The following is a 7,602-nucleotide window of genomic DNA, read 5'->3' on the forward strand; positions in this document are numbered from 1 at the left end:
GACTGATTAAAGTGATTTTGGCTCCCCACCACCCCTCCAGACTGGCCTTTCTGCCTCTGGGTTCTTGCACACACCCGGGAGTGCAGCACTCAGGGACTGAATTACCAGGGTTATAATTCTTGGTTGTGTACTTTTAACTACAGCGAGGCATTGGCAGAGCTCAGCACTCTAATTCACCTCCATGTAAACATGATTATTTTAAATGAACTCCAGACGAGGTTTAACTGTAAAAACATCTCCAGATTTCGAAGCATTTTTAAGTGTTCAGCTCGGAGTTGTTTTCGTTATGGCAAGAACGTACCCTTTCTTCAGTTTACAAAGAATATTTTCAGAATTAATGACGTGTCCCCCCCCGCACTATAACACAACGCTTGAACGAAAGTCACAAGTCTGAAAATCAAGCTGCAGTGGGATTTCACGGTCAGGATTTTCCCTTTCTTAGCTGGTTTCTCCTTTCCTTACAAGCAGGAATGCTTTCTGGTTTCAAAGCCAAGTTGAAGAAGTGAAAACAGTAAGAGGTATTCACTTGGCCACATTTCTTTCAGTGTTTCTGGCGTAGGGTTCCCATTATAGCTTGCAAGGAGAAGTGGCAGAAGAACATTGTGTATACATGGTAATGGTTGTACTTTCTCTGAACAGACGTGCTTCTAGGAGGCGGCAGATTAAAGAACTGGTGTTACTTCAGACAGAGAAAAATAACATCTTGCCAGTTGTGTTTATTTGTAGGGACCCATGATTTATGCTTTCCCATTTGTAGAGGGGTTGAGAGAAATGGATCACATGGGCTCTGTTTAGATAATCCCTGAGGAAATTCAGACTACATCAGGCAGGGAGAGATAGGGTTTGTTCTCGTAGATGAGAGAGGCTGGGAAATGGCAGGGAGATGCGAGATTTCCTCAAGATCCTGGAATGAAGTTCAAGGCTCTGATTTTCTGAAAAGATTGAGTGTGGGTTGTGAGGATGAAGCAATTAAGATAACAACAAAAATAGTCCAGGTAGGCAGGGATGAGCAGTTCTTTGCTGTTATTTATTGGCCCAGTGCAGAGAAAAAAAGTGTTCCTCCCTAAAGGATCTTTACCTGTCAAACAGCACAACAAGAAGATGCAAAACTGTTCCTACAAGCACAAAAGAAGGATCTGTCACCCTCCGAGCCGCACTCCTGCTCTTTGTTTTCCATAAGGATGCCTCTTTGTGGAGTGGTCTCTACCTCATCCCTCTGCACCCTCCCGGGTTTAGCAGGACTTGTGGAAACCAGCCACTATTGTCCCTTTAAATGTCGACAAGAACCTAAACAAAACCACTGGCATCCCCTACCCTGAACAAGATCCTTATCAAAATTAGAAGATGCAAGAGTGCAACTGCTTTTAAAAAGAAAATACTTATTGCAAAGATGGCTTTAGTTACTTGATCTAGGGAAACAAAACAAAGCAAACCAAAATCAGCTGTTCAAAGTTTGGCATCAAAAGAGGCAATGGCACAGCAGCCCGAGCACAGAACGGGAAATCCTCCTCAGTCCTGAGCTGCAAAGCTTATCAGCCAGAGGAATCCTTTACTCTACAGCAGCTGGCACCATACTGCCTAGAAAGCTGCGTTAAACAATCGGCATTAACAGAAGTAAGTGCTATTTAAGCAGATGCTGGGTTTAACAAGTACCAGGTTGGATCCATGGCTCAGTGCCTGCTGCTTTGCCATAGGTGCTGATTAAGGAAACGCAGCAGGGAAGGAGTCGCGACTCTGCAGCACGGAAAGGGAAGACAGTATTTATGTGACAGATGCAGGATGCTGAATGCCCTTCTCCAAGGGCACATCACGCAGGAAGAGCACAATTTCCAAGACTGTCAGAATAAAAAGAAGTGGGGGAAAAAATGACAGGATGCCACTCACCCAGCAAAATCCCCACTCACTGCAAGAAGCGTCTCCCAGAACCCATTAAAAATAAGCTCTAAGTCATCATTTCAGTGGCAAAATTTTTACACGGTGATCAAACAGTCGGCTATCCAGGTGATAACAGGCCGCAGGGTAAGTACAACTGTACAGATATTGAGGAACAGGCACCAACTGGGGGGAGATTTTTTCAGCTGACAGTAAGAAATCGCTGCGGTGGGACAGCAGAGCAGGGAAGGACCCCACCAATGTGACTGCAGCACGTCCCTGCACAGGGGGCTCTGCCTGCAGCCAGTTTAAGGCAAAATGAAATGTTAGAGACCCTAATTCGCAGGGCTGGGCACTCCTGCCAGGAAAAGCCAGAGACGAGAAAGGGCCTGAAGAGTCAGAGCTGGTGCCTTGTCCGCCCACGGCAGGCGGGATGGAGGCCAGCGCTGGTGGCAGTGCCCTGCCTGATGGCTGCAGCGGTCACTGCCTTTCTCCCAAACCTGCCCCCCACAACAGCTGCCCGGGCTTCCAGCTCATCGGCAAAGTCAACAGCAGCAGCAGGATTGAGACTTTCCAGTTGGTTTTAGTGTTTTGAGGTTGAGTAAAGTTCTTTGCTCAGCATCCGCTCAACTCTTCAGATGACTGATTTTTGCATCTCTCTCCCAACTACTTTTCTGAGAACTGCCCTAGACCTGCAACGGCAACTACATGGGCAGGAACCCCGCTGGCTTTTAGTTCAAGCCATTTCAGAGTCTTCATGTATCCCGTCAAGGTACTCAACAGCTTCAGTGCAAGACCCGTCAGCCTGGAAGACCTACGGGCCTTTGGGGCAAAGACCGCTCAGAACAACAATGCTCCTCTGCCCCAAGTAAGTTCTGGTGAGGGGTGAAAAAGCACTTCTTCCCAAAATGGCCCTTTCTTGGACTGGAAATATATGGGAATGACCTCCTCCATGAACAAAGCACCTCACAGGCTTCTGATTTCACTTCTGATTTGACTTTTCTCTTACATTCTGGTTTCTAACCTAGGGATGAAACAACGTACAAGGAAGAAAAATAACTCCTAAATCATGAGTCAACTTTCTGCGCTCACCTCTGAAGGCAGAGGATGAGACCAAAAGGGGGTTTCACCTTCTACCCAAAATATAACAAAAGCTCTAGACATGGACACAGGCATGTGGGTTTGTATCATTGCCATCACAGGCCATTATTATGGCCATGTCACCATAGTAAGATGTCAATTTTTTTTTGAGATTTCTGACAAAAGCTTCTATTGCAGTTCCCTCACCTGTTTCTGTAATCAGATGTCAAAAGGACAACCCTGGAGAGGCAGAGAAGAGCCTCCTCTGGCTGAAGAAGCCACAAAGAAGTGGCCAGAATTCCTCCTGGCTGAGCATTATCTCAATACACAACCACAAGAATGAGTATCTTAGAGACAACTTTTAAAGACATATATCTAAATCAGGAGTGTAGCAGAAGAAGGGGAGGAAACAAAAAGAGAGCTCCATAGGAACACGCCTGTCAACCAGTACAAATATCACAGCGCTTATACAATAGCTGTCAGTCCCCCCCACAAAACACTGCTGGACACATACAGAAAGGATGAACTTCTCATGTCCTATCAATCCCACAGGATGCAATTCTCTTGCCTTTCTGTCTTAAACTCTTGTGTCGAGTGTTAACAGCGAGCTGTTAAACAGCTGCAGTGTTCCAGCTCTCAAAAGGCTACATTTCAGACTGGAATCCAGCAAATTTTTGTACACGTGTAATTTTAAACATCTGAGTCCTTGATTCGCAGGGAGGAGGTTGGCACATACATCTTCACCCAGTCAGGACAGAAACAGCATCCTGTAGTGATTTGTAAAGCACCTTGGAAGGTTAGCATATGTTTTTAGCAGCTAATTTTGACAACTTCCATCTCTGAGCTATGAAAGTGAACAGGAATAACAAAAAACTCACTTTATCCACTTTCCCACAATTCAGATAAGATTAAGCGTGCATGTGAAATTTTCCGCTTCCTACACTGAAAACCATGATAACTCAGCTGAACAGGGGAAGGGTGACACACTGGCGTCAAACAAACTACCTACCAGCTTATGGCTGGAGTCCTGTCCCAAGAGCCTGTGCTGACCTGGGAGCAGGGTTCTCCGACTGTGCAAGGAATTATACGATGTCCTTGCAGATGCACCCATTCTCTTTATTGCTACCACCCTCACCATACAGCGGCTCTCTTTTTTTTCCTCAGGGCGGGGGAGAAAAGGAATAAAAAAAACCCTGGATTTTGAGCACCTCACTTCTAAACTGCCAGATTTTATTTATCAAAGTCAGAAAAAAATACTCTGCAAATATAAACACTTCTGACATTTTGGTTTTGCAGTTTACTATACTGCAAGTCCAATCCATGAACAAATACCGTTGTTTGAGCACTTTCCTAATGTAAGACACGAGCAAGCTTCACCCAGAATTCAGTCGAACCAAAAAATAAAGCCAGGGTTTTGGTTTCCACACTACAATCCTGAAATCCAATAACACCCCCCTGCCCGCCCCCCACCTCTCTGCTGCTGAGAATTAACTGAAAAATATAGCTGTGTAGAGGTGTTTTTTTAATACTTTTCCTGGATGGAATTCTATTTGATGCTGTTAAGCTTTGATGACATACCCCAATGACTTGCTTGGAAGAAATCCATTTAGCAAGCTTGCAAATCAAGCTGTTTCAGTTCCGTGAGTGCCCATGAGAAATGTGCATTTTCAATCATAAAAGCTGTAGAAACAAAATGGAACTTGGAGACGCAGACAGACGAATTCCTTATCACGGCTTGGCTGTGTTCACGGAACATGTGCTTACCATTTCAAACTCCAGAAAACTATTTACAGGAATCTGAAATACAAGACTGAATCCAAAAGTAAGAAATAGATAAATTTCTAGAACATACTTTTTTTTTTTTTTCATTTCAAAGGAAAAATGGAGACTCTGATTAAAACCAAAGCAACTCCCCCCCACCAACCCCTCTCCCTGCAGCCTCTACTTTTCCTAGGAATATAAATACTCGTAATACGATCTATGCACAGGGTGCCAGATTTACAGAGGTCCCCTTTTGTTTATGTGGCAGGATACTTCGTTTTGGGGGAAGCTTTGGGGAAGGAAAAGCAAATAACTTGCACTTTTTTTCACCTCTCCAAAATTCTTTTTGAATGGGAACAGCGGAGGTTGCAGTGGGGATAAACAATTGGCACATCCCACCACCACAGTGTAATCTCCAGCAGCAGCAGATCTTTGAAGCACAGTGCCAGGCAACCAGAAGCTTCCAAAAAGATCATTCAGTCACGTTGAGTTGGGAGAGAACGTAACTCTACGGGGAATTTTCAAAACTGATGAAAGTGGTCTTTACTGGGCATTTTCTGACATATTTTCATAGAAACACAGCTCATTTCTTCAGGTTCGGTCAATGACAATCACACCACCTTTGACTTCAATGCATTTGTTCCCAAGAAGAGAAAAATAAGAGAATTAGAGCAAAATGCCAGATGCTCAGCACTGCAGACAGCAAGATCTGACACAGTTATTTTCCTGTTATGATGAGACAACTGCCTCTCCCACCAGCCAGGGCTGTCTCATCCTTTCCTGTGCACTCTCCTTGCCTGTGTATCCATCTGCTGTCTCCTGTCTCATCCGCAGTTTGTCAGCTCTCTGCATGTGCTCGATTCGATTACTGTACTTTGTTGAGCAAAGCGCCGTCCTGATCCAGGCCCACAGCTCTAGGCGCAAGAACAGTACAGCTCATTTGCTATTTACACTGCAACAAAAGGGACCTAAATTATATATTAGCATTCTAAAAAAACCTAGGAGATTGACAGAGCGCGTGGAACACAGTTTCATGAAGGTTTTTTTCTTGCACAAAAGCTGGTTTAAGAAGCTCTCGCTCTCCCCACAGCATTTTATTATCCTGTCCGTTGTTCTAGTGCAACCACTTGATGCCCTGCTGTAGCAAATTGATGCAGGGTAAGAGAACACCTCCACGTTCCCAAAAAGGCTGTCATCTAAAGCACTGATTGTGTCAATAGTCTGATTTATAGTGCAATTCTGTAGCCAGCAGCATCAGCACAACCTCACAGATACTCTCCTCTGCTGGTGGCTTGTCACAGTGTAAGAACGTCTAGAAGCAGCTTTACCACTGCAGAAAAAGTTTGTGGCATCCCATGCTGAAAACCAGCTCCCAGTAACGCTGTCTCATTTGAACCTTTTCTTTTTTTAAAGTGCTGTTGCATTTTGCATGAAGCCTGCCACGCTTTTACCCCTCACCCAAATCCACTACTTACACGTCTATCAAGACAGACAAGAAATCAACCCTACAACATGCTAAAGAGACTCCCTTTAATGTGGAATCCTCTGGATATTACCGACCTTGAACAGTTGAAGCTCTTTCTTTTTTCCATTTACCCTTGCAGATTCTGCAGCAAATCAACCGAACCTTGTGGTCAATGAAATCAAAATAAAACCAAGAGTAACTTCTAATCTTTCTCTATTATGGAGAGATGAAATCAGTGCAGGGTCCATAAAATAAAGAGTAATGGGAACTGTTCACGGTTATGAGTATCTGCAGCAACAAAGTGCCTCTCATTAAGTGATGCAGTGAAGCTGTGCAGATGAAGTTATATGCTCCAGTGTCACAACAAGGTACAAGTCAACCAAAAAGGAGGATTTTTTCCTAGCTTTTGAGAGATACCTTCATGCCCCATGTCTTTGAAAGTACCACAGTACCTCTTCTTTTCCACCAATATCCCACAAAAAACTTAGACTGGATGAGGAACATAGCAAAAGCTGTTCTTGCCCTGCCTGAAGAAGAGCTCCTTTCCTAGTTTTCCTACTGGAACGCGTCTTAATTCCTCTTTTTTATTTTGCTTAGATTCTGCTTGGGGCAGACGATCCTACCTTCCTCCACAGCCACTGCTGGATCGACCATTTTGTCTGATTGAGGCAATAAATTGAGCAGTCTCCTGGGGGGTGAGTCGAGATTATCGTGTTTCTGGAGGGTTGAGACTACAGCAACTAGCTCTGTCTTATGAGAAAGAGAAATTGACACTAAAAATGTAAACAACCTTACCCACACAATCTCTCATTCGGACTTGTTTCAGGATGGGAAAAATCTTTAACGAAACAAACATCAAAATGCTGAAAAATTCTTGTAATTCTAAAACCAGAAACTCCTCCTGATAACAATACAAACTCTGATCGTCTCTTTTACATACAATTCTGAATTACGGTCTTGTGATAGGGGTCTTCTAAGGATGAACAAGCTCTGAAGATACATAGAAACACAATTTGCTTGCAAACTTTGGTTTCAAATATATTTCCCTTTGGCTCAACATTTTGACAGTACTGACATTATGTTGAGCCAAGCATTTTTTTGCATCAGTGAGACAGACTTTTGCCATGGATTTTAATACCAATCACCTCCACATTCATCTGTATGTACAATATGGCCTTTACTGACTTAAACTCACAACGATTCTGAAAGAATTGCATTTTATTTGCTTAAAAATATTTGATATACTCACAAACAGAAACATTGCCTAAATTTATAATCATAACAAAATTATAAGAAAAATAGCAGAAAATAAACAGTACTGAAAAACTGGGATTTTGATGAAACATCCAGACTATCACAGTAGGCAGACAAATGTACCAATGACAGAATCTTCAGACAGTGACTGTTATAAAAAGCCGCAAGCT

This window comes from Charadrius vociferus, unplaced genomic scaffold, assembly GCF_000708025.1.
Source record: "Charadrius vociferus isolate BGI_N301 unplaced genomic scaffold, ASM70802v2 scaffold355, whole genome shotgun sequence".
In the NCBI taxonomy this organism is placed as follows: domain Eukaryota; kingdom Metazoa; phylum Chordata; class Aves; order Charadriiformes; family Charadriidae; genus Charadrius; species Charadrius vociferus.